Source organism: Pinus tabuliformis, chromosome 2_2 (genome assembly GCF_031772625.1).
Source record: "Pinus tabuliformis cultivar Carrire ecotype Pingquan chromosome 2_2, CPIR1, whole genome shotgun sequence".
In the NCBI taxonomy this organism is placed as follows: domain Eukaryota; kingdom Viridiplantae; phylum Streptophyta; class Pinopsida; order Pinales; family Pinaceae; genus Pinus; species Pinus tabuliformis.
The window spans coordinates 1,084,848,642-1,084,869,131 of NC_142300.1; positions in this window are offsets into that span (position 1 = coordinate 1,084,848,642).

Genomic DNA, 20,490 nt, shown 5'->3' on the forward strand with positions numbered 1-20,490 from the left:
ATATTTAAAAATATAAAACTGTTTTAGAATTTCCAAAGTCCCGAGTAGACACTTTGCCCATCACGAAAAGCAACAAATCCAGTTTATAAGATAGGTACTAGATTTTTTTATTTTTATTTTTTAACGTTATTAGATTTAGATTTTTTATTGCTTAAAATGTAATTTTAATCATATACAAATTTAAAAATTAGTGGGGTATTATCCCCACTACATATCTTAAACTTATAAGCTATGTAGTGGGGATAATGCCCCACTACATAGCTTAAACTTATAAGCTATGTAGTGGGGATAATGCCCCATGGAGGTTTATTTATACCTCTCCAAGTTAGTTTTTTCTGTTGAGAAATAGTTGACCCACAGGCAATAGGAGGTGAGAACTCCACCTGAAATTAAGGAAATTTATTTTATTTATTTTAATTTTTTTAACATATTTACGTGGGTTGGATATATGTTGACCCACGTGTACATGCTTTTATCACAAGGAAAAGTAGCGTATAGGGAATAAAACATTGTTTTTTAGATTTTGGACCAAGTTTGGAATAGCCAAAATGCCCTACACCTAAAATAATTAGACAAGAAAAAAAAATAATAGAGAAATTAGTTGCCATTGTGAAAAACTTAAAAGAAATTAAACAATAATTGAAGATTGGTAATTAACTATGAATAGTAAATGTCAATAGGATAATTTTAATTGAAAAAAAATAAAAAATAATATGGAACTTAATTCATTGTCGCTTTGAGCTTGGAATGGAAGAGATATTGTAATGTCTTGTCATCTCCTTTCATGTTAAACATTTTGACATTGTCAACATTCCAAAATAGAAGATATGTTGTAATGTTAAACATTTTGACTTCGTCCACATCCTAGAATGGAAGATATGTTGTAATGTCCCATTTTGACTTTGTCAAATTACATAAAAGTAAAACTTTAACCATTTTTAGACTCTAGATTTTGACACTCCATGGTTTTTCCCATGTCATTCTTATCTTATTCAAATGATTTTTTATTTTTTTTTGCCTATCTAGAAGCATAGAATCCCAAAGAATTTTGTTTTTCTTCCGATCTCATGAAAAGTCAATGTTTCTTCTTATCTACTTACTTAAGTTAATTATGTTGTAATGTCAAAGTCAATGTTTCTTCTTATCTACTTACCTAAGTTAATTATGTTGTAATGTCTTATTATTGTTCTCATGTTAAGCATTTTGACTTTGTCAACATCCTAGAATGGAAGATATGTTGTAATTGCTCATTTTCACTTTGTCAACATTCCAAATAGAAGATATGTTGTAATGTCTTATTATCTCCTGTCTTGTCAAACATAAGCATTTTGACTTTTTCAACATCCTAGAATGGAAGATATGTTGTAATTGCTCATTTTCACTTTGTCAACATTCCAAATAGAAGATATGTTGTAATGTCTTATTATCTCCTGTCTTGTCAAACATTTTGACTTTGTCGACATCCTAGAATGGAAGATATGTTATAATGTCCCATTTTGACTTTGTCAAATTACATGAAAGTAAAACTTTAAGCATTTTTAGACTCTCGATTTTCATACTCTTGTTTTTTCCCATGTCATTTCTTATTATCATCTGGTTTCATGTTAAACATTTTGACATTGTTAACATTCCAAATAGAAGATATATTTTAATGTCTTATTATCTCCTCTCATTTTAAGCATTTTGACTTAGTCCACATTCTACAATGGAAGATATGTTGTAATGTCTCATTTTGACTTTGTCAAATTACATAAAAGTAAAACTTTAAGCATTTTTAGGCTCACGCTCCATGATTTTTCCCATGTTATTCTTCTCTTATTCCAATGATTTTTTAATTTTTTTTTTCCTATTTAGAAGCATATAATTCTAAAGATTTATTTTTTTTTGTCTTTCGATCTCATGAAAACTCAATGTTTCTTCTTATCTACTTAATTAAGTTAATTAGATTAATTTGTTTATAGTATTCTAATGAATGTTAGTTAGATTAATTTGTTTATAGTATTCTAATGAATGTTATTTAGTTTAATTTGTTTATAGTATTCTAATGAATATTATTTTTGAAAGAAGCGTAACTAAAAGGGAGTGGATGAAAAAGAAGAAGTAACCAAGTGAATTGTAATGTTTTCTAGAATTGTTGTAATAAAAATATATTAATCTCTTTCTCTTTGGTTTTTCTCCAAATGGAGTTTTGGTAAATCTTATGTTCACTATATAACTTAAAATTTTTAGTTATCTTGTGTTTCTAGTGGAAATATTTTTTTTTAAGCAAATTTGCTTAAACCACCCTAAGAATATGTTTACCAATTATCATTTAAATGGTAGGTAATTTGTCACTAAAAGGTGTAAATATTTTTTTGACTACAAATTACTTGATAAAATTGTGGGATAAATAATATTAATTATATTTAGCCATAAAATTACTGGAGAAAGTGCTAAATGAGAGTTTCACTTACCAAAGAGTTAAAACATAGTTATTTCACTCCATAGAGACAAATATCCTCAGTTGGGAAAAGGGATCTGAGAGGGTGAGAGGGAATAAAACACTGAGGCAACCTTGTGAACTTAGTACCTAGTTGGAGGAGCTCCAAGGGACGAGAATAAATTTGCAAGCTTGTAATCCTTAGAAAGGTCATTATTGAGGGAGGTAGGAGGCTACCGACTAAAGCATTCTTGACATGGTTGGTGAGTACAATCCAAAATTTTAGCCCATGTTCTTAGTTGAATACGAGACTATGAACTTCTAGGGATCAAGAAGAGTCTTGTAAATGACTTCTTAATGGTCACTAATCAGATAATTGTTCTAGGTAGTGGATATCATACTCATTGGTTGGGTGGAGAACTCCTTTCCTTGGTGATTTTGTGGCTAGTTCAAGTAATTAAGAAAACAGAAGTATTGTTGGAAATACTAAGAGGGGGTGAATCAATATTTCTTTTCAATTGTTACTTTTACGAGATAAATCAATTATATTTAGAACACAAAATGAGCAATAGAAATAAATGTTTTTATAAATGTAATGTTTACAATAAATCAGGTATAACATATATAGGGCTCCAACTCATTGCTAAGAACCAACTTGGTCTTTTGTGAGGCTCTAACCTCTAGGGCACCAACCCTATCTTGTCAAGGCACCAACCTTGGATTTAGGAGCACCAACTCCAAGGACACAAATCCTTCAAATTCTGAGGCACCAACCTCAAGGGATTCGACCCTATCTTGTCAAGGCACCAACATTGGATTGTTCGAGGCTCCAACCTCTAGGACACAAACTCTCTCGGCTCCATCCCACTCCTATATTTTGTCTAGATATGTTTGATAGTAATTCTCTACTCCCAAAACCTTCTTCACTAAATTCTGTCAATTTACAACTTCATTGCTACATCAATGACAACATGTCTTCATATGAAGGAGTCTTCACAATTCTTCATATTGTCCAACACAGTCTGCAAACTTACCTCATGATGATTTTAAATAGCCATCATGATCTCCAACAATGTCTCCAAGATCTACTCATGCTTTTCAACATGATATCTTGGATAAGTTGTGCTAAGCCCTCAATTTCTACACGAACACAATTCTCTGTTCTCAACCCTTTGTTCTTACTATTTTGGTAATTGTTTCATGAGTGACCTCTTCTCACTGTTCTTACTATCGCGATATCTTACTTCCAAGAAACAAAATCACAAATGCCTCATTGCTGGTGCTGGCTACTCCTCCCTTCATAGAACTATTCTTCACGTTGCATTATGTACTCGATTAATTCATTACAGGTTCTCGCCTTTCAAAGATTAACCCAATCAATAGAGTTTCTTGTCCTTCGGCTTCCTTTTTCCATGTTGGTCCTTCGACTTTCTTCCTTCCCACTCGATCTTTAGCTTCCTCTATTCCTTTAAGTTCACGAGCTGTGAACTGTGACTTCTTCTCTCTTTAATCGATGTTTGAATCCCCTACCTCAAGTTAAGTGTTTCAACATGTATAGATATATGAGTTTTTCCAATAAATGAATCGACCCATTCATTGGTGGAGGGACTGACTTATGCATGAGGTGTTATATTAAAATATATTGGGGGGGTCATTTTTTAATATTCAATCAATTATAACTTAGCCTTTTTACGGAAATCACATTATAAGAGAGGCTATAGCCACACGAGGTCCCACATGCTGCATCACTACCTCAATCGCAATTGCAACTTTCAGAGGTCTTTTACAAGTCATTCACATAACATAGCCGATTGCCGATTTCCCCTACCGAATGAGATATTATATTAAAATGTTTTGATAAACTCATTGGGTCCACCACTTTATCGCACTCATAATTTCATAAGACTCACAAAATCGCAACTTTATGAAAGTCAACATTAATAGAGTTCCCCACACGCCACATCATGGCTTTAATCCCACAATTGCAACGTAGTGAGAATCCAACAATCACAACATTCAATATCACCGATATTAACATATCACCCTGTAGCAGATGTGATATTTAATAAACTATTTTTAGTAAGTCCATTGGGTTCATAACTCTATCGCAATCGGCAGTTTGACATCCATTTGAACCTTTCAATTACTCTGAATGTGATATTTAATTAAATCGTGCTATAATGGTAAGACAAACAATGAAGTTATTACAAACTCATGTGCATGGATGTGCCTATGTTATTTTATGCAACAGATCGATAATATTGTGAAATACACAGAAACTAAAGCAGCTTAGAGAAAACATAATAGGAAAACACAATAAGTTTAATAAGGAGTTCACCCAATACTCCTGGGCTACGTCTCTCGGTCCAGCCTTCAGTGGTGGCCTCTCTATTATGTTTTCAAAAGTAGATATTTTACAATATTGAGCTCAATTTGAGTCTCACACAACAGATATGAATAACCAAGATTTACTTGGATCCCCCAAGTCTCTGGAGTACACAGACTCTACTTACTGAAACTCGACCTCTATTGGTCACAGTAGTATGAGCCCAATGTGAGACTCATTTATGACAGGCATATACAGAGGAGTTCGCTTGAACCTCTCAAGCATTCTCTTGAGTTCATAGACTCTCTAACTCTCTCTAGCTCTGCCTGGATCTATGCTACCTTTTCTCTTGTAGGTCGGCTCGGTTTCTTCTCTCTGCTTTTAAATAACTCTCTTTCCTACTTTTTTTCTTGCCTTTTCTACCCTTGTCAGTTCGTGGCTTTAAAGCCATTGACTTCCTGACTGCTCGTTTCTGCTTCTCGGCTATCTAGTTTCCCTACCTCTGTCCGTCTAAGTTCCTCTGTTCTGTGTTATCATCATTGTATAATACCTCACAGGGAGGTGGCCACCTATTTTGTAACGGATGAGTGTGTGAGGTTCACTTGAAATGTTTGAACGACCATTATTTCCATTTGCTCCAAGATTGCCCGTGAAATATGAATCTCCGCCAATGCATCATCCATATCGGACTTCAAATCTTATATAACTCTACCTATTTACCTTATCGAATATGGTCAACCATCGGATCACGCCTCCTCTTTCAATCTATGCCTCCAGATCCAATGGTCATCACTCATATCGAGCGGATAAGTAACATGACGATTACCCGTACAATGTGAGCGGTTTTATCTCTCTTCCACCAAATGCATGGCAATCAATGTGTGGCATCTAGGGGTACTAGATTGAAACTGCTTACCGCCTCGATCCTTTCTGATATCCTGCAAGTTTTGTGGAATCCCGCTTTGTCAGAATCAAATTAATTACTTTTCTACATTTCATAACATTTTTGGGTCTTGGCACTCGAGGCTTAGCCTTCTTTGAGGGGTTTTCCCTACTATGTCACTAATCGCATATCAGAAACTGCCCTCGTTTCTCAAACTAACCTTCAGTTTTTCCAATTTGTGCCAGTGCACATTACCATGGGCCAAAAGTTTGCGCGCCTGACCAAGGGTCCTCGTTGCTCCGCACTGATCACAAATTACCATTGTCACGAGGATATCTCTGATAAGATTGACCTATATAAGACTTTGAAACTATGGCATAATTTTTAAGAATTCATAAAGACATAGAGAGTGTTCTAGGATCCAATTTAGATCATGGCCTTCCCTCTGAAAAAGATTTTAGACCACCAAAAGTTGGATTTTTAAGCAATCAAGTGACGGTATAAATTCCTCACTTGTCCAATTTCTATCCATCTTGCACTACTTGGTTTTGAACCTTTGAGCCCAATCATGAGGTACTCGACATTCCCTCTACACGTTTCCCTTACCTTCGTGTCTAGAATTGTATCTTCCTACAATTCATTAAGATATTCAGGCAATAGATCATCAATAGAAGGCAACTGCTCTTCAGGATCTTCAATCAATGAAGGTTCAAATAGTCTCAAGATTTCTAAATTAATAACTGAATAGATGTGCATGTATGCTAGAAAATCAAGGCGAAATGCATTTTCACCAATTTTCTCAAGCATCCTGAAAGTTCCATACCTTACTGGCTTCAACTTCTTACCTTCACCTTGCATTTTGTCTTTGTTGATATATAGCTAGAATTCATCACCAACTTGGAAACTATGCTCAATTTGATGCTTATCATGCCTTGCCTTGTACTTGGCGTGGCTCTTTTCCAGTTGTTCCTGTACTGCTTGGTGAATCTCTTGGATTTGTTCAATCAATTTAGTTGCCTTGTTCACATCACTATGTCCATCAACTGCTATGTCTTTACCAAATACAAGATCCAAGGGAGACCTTGATGTAAAACCAAAAAACGTCTCAAAAGGAGATCTCTGTGTAGAATAATGTTTAGCTCGGTTGTAAGCATGGTGCACATAGCATAGGTGCTCATCCCAAAGCTTGGGATGCTTGCTGCAATAGCCTCTGACCAACTAGATCATTGTCCTGTTGACCACTTCTGTTTGGCAATCTGTTTGTGGGTGAAAAGCAGTGCTCTTCTTTAGTCTGGTGTCCATCAATTCCCATAGACTTGACCAAAAGTTCCCAACAAATCGGGAATCTTGATCAGATACAATGGAAGTGGGTAATCCAAAATGAACCCATACATGCTGAAAGAACAACTTTATTGTTTGTTCAGCTGTAATCTATTTGTTACAAGGTATTAAAATACACATTTTGATGAACCTATTCACAATAGCATATAAATAGTGATGACTTTTTCTAGACTTAGGCAATCCCAGAACAAAGTCCATGGAAATACTTTCCCAAGGATGAGAAGGAACTGGTAGTGAAGTGTACAAGCCTAGTTTTGTATTGCTAGGCTTGCTTTTAGCACACATGGTACACCCTCTTACATATCTAGAAACCGTTTCATGCATTTTTGGCCAATAACAAAATCTTTGCAGTTGTGCAACTATTTTAATTACACCAAAGTGAAATGATATTAGAGAAGTGTGTGCTTCTCAAATTATCTTTAATCTTTCAGTTTTTGGAATGCATAACTTTCCAAAATGATACAAGAGTTGGTCCTTAACATGATAATCCAATTCTTCTACTTGTTTTCCATGACTTAAAGTTGCATATACATCTTTAAAATCTATATCTTGAGAATACTGTTCAATGTAGCATTCAAGCAATACTAAATTATGCTTAAGTATAGTGGATGCATTTAGGATTGGTCTGGACAACATATCTGCAACTTTATTATGTATGCCCTTTTTATATCTAATGACAAGATGAAACTGTTGCAGAGAGCCCATCCATCTATAGTGTCTCGATTGCTGCAACTTAGTTTGTGAGTGTAAATATTGAAGTGGTTGATGATCAATATGTATAATTGTTTCTTTGCCCATTAGGTAATGTTTCCACTTTTTCACACTCTGTACTAATGCATACAATTCCTTATCATATGTGAGATAATTAACTACTACAGAATTAAATGTCTCAGAATGATAACATATGGGTTTACCGTGTTGCATCAACACTGCTCCCATGGCATAATCACTGGCATTGGTTTCAATATCGAATGGTCTTTGAAGATTAGGCAATGTTAGTACTGGTGATGTACTGATATTTTATTTTAAGGTGTCAAAGTCTTTCTGCTTGTTCCCCCCCACTAAAACACCTTGTTCAATCCTGTTAAAGCATGTAAGGGAGTTGCAATCAAGGAAAAGTTAGAAATAAAATTTCTCCAATACTATGTTGCTCCTAGGAAGCTTCTAACTCCAGTAGCAGGTTTGGGTTTAGGCCAGTTTAAAATGACTGCATCCTTGGAGGGATCTATCTTCAATTCACTGCCCCCTACAATATGACCCAAATAATTCAAAGATGTTTTTCCAACTTCACATTTTGAGAGCTTAACATAAAGGTTCTCTTTTTTCAAAACATCTAGAGTCTCCTTTACATGCTTCAAGTGTTCTTCCCATGTTTTACTAAATATAAGAATGTCATCTAAATATACAATGACAAAATCATCAATAAAAGGTCTGAGTACATCATTCATTACTCTCATGAAAGTAGTAGGAGCATTAGCTAAACCAAAAGGCATAACAAACCACTCATACAATCCCTGCTTTGTTTTGAAAGAAATCTTCCATGCATCTTTCTCTGCAATTCTGACCTGATGGTAGCCACTATGCAAGTCCAGCTTGGAAAAGTAAACAACTTCTTTCAACTAATCTAATAGATCATCTATGCGAGGAAGGGGATAAAGATTTTTTATAATTATCTTATTCAGTGCTCGGTAATCAATGCACATTCTCCATGAGCCATCTTTCTTTCTCACCAAGACAATTGGAGATCCACATGGTGATGTGCTAGGTCATATGAACCCTTTCTCGAGTAGCTCTTGTACCTACTTCTTGATTTCTGCATTCTCTAAAGCGGACAACCTGTACATTTCGATGTTAGGCAATGGAGCATCTTGCTGCAAATTAATATCATGTACTATTTCTTTTTTGGGTGGTAGACCTTTAGGTTATTGAAATAGTATATCATATTCTAAAACAACTTTTTCTAAATCAGCTTGCTGTTTAGCATTACAACCCTCAAATACATTGGTTTTATCAGGTTTCTTTTCCTTTACAACCATTAGTAAAAATTGTTTGCATGAATTTACAATTCTTTTCATCTACCCTGAGTTTATGAGAGTATAATTATCCTTGAGTTTATGAGCTCTTACAATATATTCAATTCCATCTTTAACGAGCTGATACTTGTTTTCTTCCCTATAGAAAATAGCTTTTCTATCATACAAGTAAGGACTTCCTAAAACAATTCCACATATATCCAAGGGAACAATATCTAACTCAACCTCATCTACAAATGCTAACACAAAAGAAAACCTGAGTTTACATTGTCTAGTCACTTCCAGCTTTGCTTTATCACATAACCAACGTAATGGATATGGTTTCTTGTGAGGTGTGGTTAGTAATCCCACGTTCTTTACAATTGTTTCAGAAATTAAATTTACTTGTGAGCCACTATCAAACAAAGTATCAATGTTTTGATGCTTGGAAATAACTCTAAAGTGAAAAATCTCATGTCTTTTCTTCTCATTTTCTTCATTATCAGTAGATTGTGTAGAATTACTAGTAGATGCTTCATAATTTTTACCTTTTATACATGTGGCTGTGATTGTTGTTTCATCCCCTGAGTCTGACCCCAAATCTTTTTGAATAGCGGTACCAGTCTTCTTCTTTTTTCCATCGTACTTCTTCAGTTTCAGCTCTGGATCTAGAATCCAACAGTGTTCATCATCATGCCTATCTTTCTTGCAGTGAGTGCACAAAGGTTTGGTCTTTTGTACAAAATTTTCCTTCCTCTCTCTCCATTTCTGCTTTCTCTTTTCCTTATTCTTGCTTGCAGTGGGTTTTGATGATCCCCCAACTTCTGAGTTCACATTCTTGCCTCTAGCCTCTAGATGTGTAGCCTGAACAGATACCTCATCTATGGTGGTGGGATTAAATATGAGAATGGTATGCTTTAAATAGTTGTGTAAACCACCTATATACTACAACAAAGTTTCAGGCGAGTCTAAAGAAATTCCTAGAATCAAAAGTCTTTTCCTAAATTCTTGGGTGTAACTTTGTACACTTTACGCATTTAATTATCAAAGATTTTTCCAACTCATCATGGCTTGCTGCATATAAGCTAGTGGATAGAACTGTTTTTTACTTGCAGAAACAAGTCACTTGAGACAGAGAGAATTTTACCATGCTTCTTCATGTCAACTTGTTTCCTGCCTTCCCACCATATCAAGGCAGTGCCTCCAAGGCATAGGTTGGCTAGCTGAACCTTACTATTGTCTAAATCAACGGTTTGCACCTTGCAATACACATCAATCTGTCTAATCCAATTATCCAGCTTCTCTGCATTCAACTCTCCATCATATATCGACAAATCAAATTTAACATCTAATTTAATCAAAGATGTCTTCTTTTTTATTTTGAGGGCTATCATGAGATGTGGGAAGCCTTTCTTCTTTCCCTTTGCCTTTAGAATGGTCATGGAGGAGAGCTTCTTCTGCTCCTTTATCTCGCTTGGAGTTTAATGAATCTTCCTCTCTACCTTTCTTAAATTCTCTATATATTTCCTATACCATGGGTCTCATGGTCATGAAACTATCCATGAACTGAGGGTTTGATTCCAAGGGACTTTCTTCGGCAATTTTCCTCTTGGGATAGACTCTTCCAATTTCTGGGTTAGTTTCAACTAACCCTCCTTCTCCTAATTTAAGCTTTGATCTAGTTAGCTTTCAACAAAAAAATTCGAGCACCAGCTTGCCTAACCTTAGCAACCTAGAGCTATGATACCACTTGATTTGAAATTGATCTAAGATAAAAATTAATGTATTATAGACTCATGTGCATCATGGAAAATTTTAGGGCTAATGTTCGCCCAGTGGCTAATTTTCCTTGATTTTTCCAAAAAACGATTCGCCAATTACCAATTTTTATAAAAGACGATTCGCCCAAATTTTAGAATATAAAATTATTTTACTCAAAAATCGCCAATATTATATAGAGACTATATATAAAATCATTATAGATTTGAATAATTTTAAAAATATATCAATACACATTTTATAGTTTGCATATTAGGGATTAGTGAGATTCGCCAATGTTTTAAACTTCAAAAAAAAATTCTATCCTTAAAATTTTCCTTGATGTACATGGATGTGCCTATGTTATTTTATGCAACAGATCGATAAGATTGTGAAATACACAGACACTGAAGCAGTTTAGAGAAAACATAATAGGCAAACACATAAACAAAACAAGTTTAATAAGGCGTTCACCCAATACTCCTGGGCTAGGCTTCTGAGTCTAGCCTTCAGTGGTGGGCTCTCTATTATGTTTTCAAAAGTAGTTTTTTAACAACAGTGAGCTCAATTTGAGTCTCACACAGCAGATATGAATCAACAAGATTGTACTTGGATCCCCCAAGTCTCTGGAGTACACAAACTCTACTTATTGAAACTAAACCTCTATTTGTCATAGTAGTATGAGGCCAATGTCAGACTCATACATGACATGCATATACAGAGGACTTCGCTTGAACCTCTCAAGGCTTCTCTGGAGTTCATAGAATCTCTTACTCTCTTTGGCTTTATCTGGCTTGATGTTGCCTTTGCCTCTATAGGTTAGCTCAGATTCTTCTCTCTGCTCTTAACTAACTCTCTTTCTTGGTTTTTCTCTTGCCTTTTCTGCCCCTATTAGTTTGTGGCTTTAAAACCATTAGCTTCCTGACTATTCATTTCCATTTCTCAGCTTTCTAGTTTCCTTGCCTCTGTGTGTCTGAATTCATCTCTTTGGTGTAATCATCACCGTATAACACCTCACAGGGAGGTGGCCGCCTATTCTGTAATGAATGAGTGTGTCAAGTTCACTGGAAATGTTCGAACAACCTTTATTTCCATTTTCTCCAAGATTTCCCACAAAATATGAATCTCTACCAACGCATTGTCCATATCAGACTTCAAATATTATATAACTCTTCCTGTTTACCCCGACGAATCTGGTCAACCATCGGATTGCGTCTCCACCGTCGATCTGGCGCCTCCAAATCCAACATTCATTTCTGATATCAGGCAGATAAGTAACATGACGGTTACCCGTTTGATGTGAGTGGTTTTATCTCTCTTCTGTCGGATGCATGGCAATCGATGTGTGGCATTAAGCGAGACTTAGTTAAAACCGCTTACTACCTCGAGCCCTTCCGATATCCTACCGGTTTTGTGGAATCCCACTCTGTCGAAACCGAATTAATTACTTTTCCACATTTCATAACATTTTTGGGTCCGAGCACTCAAGGCTTATCCTTATTTGAGGGGTTTTCCCTGTGATGTCACTAATCGCATATCAAAAACTGCCCCCGTTTCTTGAATTAACCTTTGGCTTTTCCAACTTGCACCAACATGCATTACCATGGGCCAATGGTCTACGTGCCTAACCGAGGGTCCTCGTTGCTTCGTACTAATCACAAATTTCCATTGTCACGAGGATATCTCTGATAAGCTTGACCTTTATAAGACTTTTAAACTATGGCATAATTTTTAAGAATTCATGAAAACTGAGAGAGTGTTCTACGATCCAATTTGGATCAAACAGGAAGGGAGAAAGACCAAGACCCTGCAGATCCTTCAAATGTGTAAGGAAAAATTATGCAAACATAATCGTATTCTATGACTCCAATGAGATTAATGACCAATATGAAATTGTGGAGGTGTTCCTCTGTAGGTAAACCATCATCAAGGTTAAACTTGGGTAGCCATCTCTCTGGATGTTTGGGAAGGGGATGTAATGGTGGTGTCATTTGAACTACCCCTAGTTTGTTCCATGGTCTAGTTTCCATTATGGGAGTAATAGGAACAAAGGAAGTTGCAAATGATGTAGAGGTTGTAGGATATTGAGCAGTTGAAGAGGTTGTTCCTGTAGCAATACTGATTACAATAGAATTAGATGATTGTGATTAAGGAATGTGAATGGAAGGAATCAAAGTATTATAATGAGAAGGTAAAGGAGTATGGGAAGAACCAGGATCATATAAGGAGTACGAGGTGGAGAGGATGATGTAATCCCACTAGCTGAAGGCTAGGTATCTGGAGTAATTTTTTTTCGAATGGGTGGGTAATGGAAAGTGAAAAGGTTTGACGCCAAGTTTCTCATTCTGAGATCTCGTTAACACACTAGAATATAGTAGGGATGAAGTAATACTTCCTTCATATAATCAAGTTGAGCATATTTTTCTCCAGAAATGGAAATTCCTTCCAATCACTGAATCACAGTCTGAGCTTTAGGGGACTCTGTAGGTGATTCTACAGAAGTTGGGCCAACTAAATTTTGAAATATGATAGGAGATTTAGTGGCTATTTCAACAAGTCCAAATCTAGTATTAGGGGATTTATAATGGGATCTTGAAGTTGGTGGTGACTTTGAAGGAGACTGCCTCTTAGAATGACTTTTTACTTTGGGATTGGATCTTCTTTCCATTCATAGTCTCATGGCCCTCCTTCTAATGCCAAAAATGTTGAAGGCCAAAAATGTCCACCTCAACATTGGGGAAAAACCACCCGTTTGGAACCTTAGAGCAGATCCTGTTCCGTTTGTAATGGTGGCTTCGACTGGGATTATGGGACCAATTTCCCTTTAAATAAAATTATAAGAAATGAATTAAGTACAAGTATGCTACAATAAATACCTACCTTTAGCCAATATTATGTGTGAATGATGTAGTCTCAAGCATCAAGCCTCAACATTTACCTCTTGAACTAAACAACTATATAATCCTTCGGCCTTTATCCATCTGGAACTGCAAATGGGGCATCCTTGAGCTTGAATCCCTTGGCTTAAACTCTTGAGCCCCTCAAATGTGTAGATGACAAGCCCTGGTCTTCATAATTTCGACACTGGGCAGTCTCAAGGCTTAGTGATGACCCCTAACCTCTCGAGTTGTACAACTGTGAAATCCCTGAGTCTCTCTCCCAGCCTGCCACCTGATTCCAGCTCAGCCATTAGTTATCATGAAGAATATTAAACTAGGGATTTATCTGACTAATATCATCTTGTCATGAATGGATTTAAGTTGAAGGTATTATATCGTGTTATGACATGATGACGAGGAAAGAGGTGGAGAAGGAGACCCTGCTATAAGACACCTTTGAAGCTTCAAAACAAGTTGATCATTTAAGAAGGACAAAGGGAAATCATCTTGCGATAACAATAAAAGATCAAAATCACATTGAATATTCCTCACCTTCAATCCATATGGAGGGGGAAGAAGAAAATCATTTTCCATCTCTCAAGAAGATAGAAACTAAGAAACAACAAAGACGGACTTGACATTGCCATGTCATCAGTGTCATGTCATTTCGTTGCATGAGCCTTAATGTGCCACATCATTTTTTGGATTATGTAAATTCAATATTGGAGAAATTTTATGTGAAGTGGAAGTCCAACGGTCATCCATGTAATGTGAAAAGTCATGTATGAAGTCGAAAGGCGAGAAAGAAGTCGAACAATTATGAGGGTAGTCGAAGAGTCACAAGGGAGGTCAATGATCACCCCGTTTTTTATATATACACCCTCATCGCTCATGTAAATGAATTTTAACCTTGGTTCCTCCTACGAAGACTTAGAGAGGGAGATATTTCTTTTGGAGGAGTAGGTGGATACTCTAGTTCTCTAGTATTGGAGCTAGTGGTGTTCACTGTCTTGATGTATCTTGGAATATTTCCTTAATTCAGAAGCTCATTAAGCCAACGCACTTTCATGCATATGTGTCGTAAATATTGTAATAATATTCTTTGAATGTTTTTTATTTATGTTTTTTTCATATGTACTAAGGAAATTGAACTATTTCGGTGGCTTTGGTACTTATCTTGCTAAATGTGCTTTCTATATGTTTTAAAAATTATTTCTTGTATGTGAACTATTTCATTAGTTGTTGAACGATTCATTTACATGTACATGCTTTTGTGTATTTTATATATGATTATTATTACTTGTGTTTAAAAGGCTCACCTTTATTTCCCCTCTTGGTAGAAGAACCATGATACATTCTATAGTTGAAAATTCCACAAGGCATACTCACTTGCTAATCCAAAATTACCTGTGTATTACTCTGTCATTCTAAACATTGAAGCCAAGGCATATCCTTAAGAATATGACAGTTGGGCCTTATTTTCAAAAAAGCATCCACAACAAATGATGTGAAGTCTGATTGAGACTTTTCATTGAGGAGACCCCCTTGCATGTTGGCAGTATCCAACATCATCAACAAGTTGCAACAATGATAAGCTACAACATAGTTGAACCAACAATGATTTTTCTTTTATTCGACTACTATGTTCTTGATTATACTACATTCATCCTCCAATAATTTCCATATTTATACATAAATTTCACTCGGTTGATTATATTTGAAAATTAAATCACCCCTTTAGTGATAACCCTTTGAATGCAATTGGAAAAAATCCAAAATAAATTAATTTTCGGTGCTACGCCTTCGAAATTCAATAAGCTGAGATGGTGGTATCTCTTCACAATTTCAACGATAGATCAAATAATTAATTTTATTAGCATCCTTCCCTTAATTATTTCACCCAAAAAACAATTTTTTTTTGTTACACTAAAAAATTGTTATATTGAGAATTTTTCCAATAGTGAAATGTTGTTACATCATACACACCCCTATATTTTTCGTGTGAATTTCAAATAAACCTGACGAATGTTTTGCAAACATATATGCATAATAATATTATGATCTACAAAACTCCATACAAATTTCATTATTGTTTACTAAACCTTGAATAAAATGATACCTTGTATCCATATGCTTATTACTTTGATTGAAAACATGATCTCTTGATGACATAATGGAATATTTGTTGTCATAGAAAATGTGAATTGGTTATTTCCATTCACACAAAAACACATTCAAACTTCTTCTTACGAACACATTTTTTACATGATGTTGCTATTGCTGCAACATACCATACCTTAATAGATGACAACATCACAATGGATTTCTTCTTTCATTCCCATGCCACCACAATTGTTCCAAAAGTAAAAACATACCCATATTTTCTCTTCCTATCATTAAGATTTCTTATAAAATCACTATTTATATATTTAGTCAACTTAAAATTTAAATCCGATGCAGATAGGATACCATTATTTGTTGTTCCACCAATATATCTTAATTTTTCTTCCTACCTTCCCAAAGGATACTCTTCATAGAAGCCATAAATATGGAAATTAAACTTATGGTATACAATATCCCAGGTCTCATTACAGTCAAATACATGAGACTTCCAACCAATTTATTATACAAGTTCGGATAAACACTTAACCCTTAAACCTTATTAATGACTTCCGGACGAGTTAAACTTAATGTCAAAGTTTGCTTACTATTCACTATCCTACAACTTTTAAATATATATTTTGCATACTTAGATAGAAAAAGAAAAATACCATCTTTAGATGAATTTATTTCAATACCAAGAAAATATTTCATCAGCCCTAAAGAAGTCAGCTCAATTTATCTTTTTTCATCACTATCTTAAAATCATTTATTCAAATATATCTACTGAAAATCAAATCATTAACATATAAGAAGTCTGTTAAAAGTTTACCTTCTTGATTTACCTTTATATACTTGGTTGGCACAGTTAGACTTCTATCGAATCCTTTGGTATTTAAATATTCATCAATCCTGTACCATACTGAAGGTCCTTATTTTATTCCATATAATGCTTTCTTTAACCTATAGAATTTATCTTTTTTTTTTTCCATCAATTTCATATCCTTGAGGTTGTTTCACATAGACCTTTGCTTCCAAAAATATTTTAAAATGAAAAATTAACACCCACTTGATACATTTTCAATTTATTTTGTGTTGCAACAACTAACACCATCCTTACTATTTCAAGTCTAGATATAGGTTCGAAAGTTTAATTATAATCAATGTTGGGTTTTTTACTAAACCCCTAAGTTACGAGTCTTGCATTTTGTTTCTCAACTTCACATTTAGAATTCAACATGGTCTTGCAAATCCATTTAACACCTATATTGTTTTTACCTTCATGTATATGTACATGATTTCAAGTATTATTTATTTCTATGGCATCAATCTCTTAATCCATAGAATTTAGGCAAACTTCTTCTTTGCAACTTATTCAAAATTTACCATATGCAATTAACGAAGAATTTAAAACTCCTATTTAATCATTCTAATCATATAATTTTCTTCATATTATATTATTGTAACCTTTAATTCTATTCCTTAAGTTGGGTGTGTTATATTCTTTCCACGACTAACTACACACATTGTTACATTGTGTTGGGTGCAGTGGGGTTATTGCATGGGGGTGGTAGCCCCCCTGCCACCCCCTACACGGGGTCTCGGGAAGTGCCCGGGATGATTTTTTTATGTGGACTGAATAATAGCTGGGTGGACCCAAGGATGGGGAGTAGACCGAAAGATGGTGGGAGGACCTACGCATGGTTTTGTCATTCCCTAAGTTTACCTTAGCCTAAATACTAGTGTTTAGATTGGTGAAAAAAGTCTTTGTTTCAAATTTTGTGATTGTGAACTCATTGTCCAAAAACTAAACAACGTTTGAAATTTCTTAAGTCACATTACGTGTGAAAAACACAGGTTTTTGATATTTAGACTCCCTTCTAGTATGTGAAAACTATTTGTTAGTTTCTTCTTGCTTCTTTCAACACCTTATAGCAAAACGACCATAATTTTTTCAATAATAAAATTGTATCTTAGAATTATCATACCTATCATTCCCTCGCTACTAGGTTATGTTGTTACCCCCCCTTAAATTGCAAGGGTACTACTGATATTTCTCCTTAGATTGAAAATTATTTTTTTTGTCTCTTTAATAAGATATTCTTCCTCCTCTTCCTTTATAATTACTTGACCCTCTACCTATTTCTTTACTAATTTTCAGTTTAGTCTTAAAGAAATTCTCCAATATACTATCATTGTATCATGTCATCTTGGATTCATGTGCAACTAGAGACTCGTCAAATAATTAATTTGCATTTCACTAGAGTCTTTAAAATCTTCTATTGATACAACCAAAACCTCAAATTTATTTGGAAAACTTCAGAAAAATTTCTGAATCACTCTCTTATCTAACATGTCATCACAATATTGTCTTAAGTGATTAACGAGGCTCATGACTTGAGTGATAAAATTCACCATGGCCTCACTATCTTTCATTTTCAAATTCAAAAAATGTATCCTCAAGCTTAGTAACTTGAAATTATTTACCTTGTATAAATCCTAATAGCATTCTTGAAGAGTTTCCTAGGACTTCCTTGAAGACGCAACACTTAACACCTTTGGAAATATGGTAACATTTAAGCCTTGTTGCATAATACCAAGATCTTTGTTATCCTTCTTTCTATTCTCCTTCAACATATTTTTATCAAAATTTATTTGATCCATTTATGCTACGTGGTTAATAAGATTTGGATACCCAACATTGATAAGTATCCAAAGGTCATGAGAACATAGTAATGTCTTCATTCTCATAAACTATGAATCATAATTTTTCTTAGTCAGAATAGGAATTTGTGACTAAGCCATATTGGTGTTTGACACAATTTCAATTCAGCTTCTAGATAATTAAAATATTTATATAGAGGGAAAGAGTGTTTTCTAACTTTGATACAAAATTGAAAGAGTTATCGTATAACATAATACATAATTACAAGTAATAGTCAAGAAACATATAGTGAAGTTGCACAAAAGTTGAAACATATAAAACACAAAATTTCAACAGCTAATTAATTCTCCACAGAAAATACTATATTCTTCTCATATCAACAAGCTACAATAAAGATTAAAAAAAATAAGCTATAACCAAGAGGTGGAAACAATAATATCCTACAACCAACAAAGTTGCAAAAACAATATCCTATATCCAATGAAGTTGCATAAAAAATAAGCTACAAACATGGAGTTGTAGCAGTAATAACATCTACAAGTAATGGAGTTGTAACAACACTAGATTGCATCCAATGGGGTTACAACAACACTCACCTAAAACCAATGGAGTTTTAGAAACAATAAGATATAAAAAACATAGCTGCAAGATTAATAATCTATAGAGCTATCAAAGATTTAGTAATGATAAGTTAAGTAGAATTACAAATGGTAAGCTACAATATAGTTATAACAATTATAACCTATAGTAGAGTTACAAGTACAAAAATACATCGTTTTACTCTAATAGTATTCTCTTGTTTCTATTGCATTCATCCTCCACCAAGTTTGATATTTATGCATAGTTTTCATTTGGTTTAAAAATTAAATCACCCCTTTTATAATAACCCTTTGAATCTCAATTGGAAAAAAAGAAAAGGATGAAATAAATTTTGTGGCAATGCTACCCCTTCCAAGTTCAAAATATTGAGGCAATAATATCTCTTCATGATTCCAACCATAGATGAAATAATTATTGTTATTAAAAATATGGTGTTCCTATTCGAATGGAGGTCATACAATTTAAAAATTCCCTCATATAACTTTGTGTCAAAAGACCACCATATCGTTATTTTCCATCCAATCAACTTCTAATCTTCTTCACATCGTCTAGCTGAAATTTCCATGCTAGAAATGTTCTTATACTTGGAAATTTGTTTTGTGGACGATTAGGCTTTAATTATTTTTACACTGAGAGATTATTATTCGATTTGGTAGCCTTGCCTTCTATTCGAATACATCATTGTACTACCTATTTTCTGTTTTTTCCACTTATATGGATTTTACACTAGTGCATGATCATTTTATCAAACTCCCTTGCCTATTTCCACTTGATCTTACCAAATTATGATAAAACTATTTCTTCCTCTTCTACTCTTTCTTACATCCCTACTAAAATCATTATAACTTTGACATGGATAAAATTCAGAGCTTGAAACACTAGGATTTGAATTATCCATGAAAGATTGCACTAGTTGTGCATTAGAACTTCATGGTAGGAATACAATCTGTAGATAAGAATTTGTATACTTTTTAGCATTAATCTCATAATATCCATGCCTAAATATACCATCAACAATTTCGTAGCACCCATGTCAAAAAATTATAAAGAATTTCCTCATTGGATGACATTTTTTATGTCATGTTCGGTGTTAGATTTTCAGCGAAAGATGCAACAATGTTTAAGGATAACCGATCATAAGCAGGTGCAAAATCCCCATTTTATTTCCTCAAGTTGATGAGGAAAAGAAATTACTTTGAGATCTGATGGCTTTCACCCAAAACTCCACACATAATCATTTTCATGGAACAATATACATGTGTAGAATAAGGAATCTTAAAAGCAACATAAAACAAATGTTTTAACACATTAAGGAGAAGGTCATCTAATCGAGGTTTTTCCATGATTGTGCACAAATTAACTTGTCCAATAGTTTCAAGAATGTAGAAACTTCTTGCGAAGGAAGGACTATTCATGTCCTTGAGATCATGAAAACTCCTCAGAATGAGCTCAAATATTCCTTACATTTTTCCTTTTTGGTATGGTTCATTAGGTGTTATGATGCTAG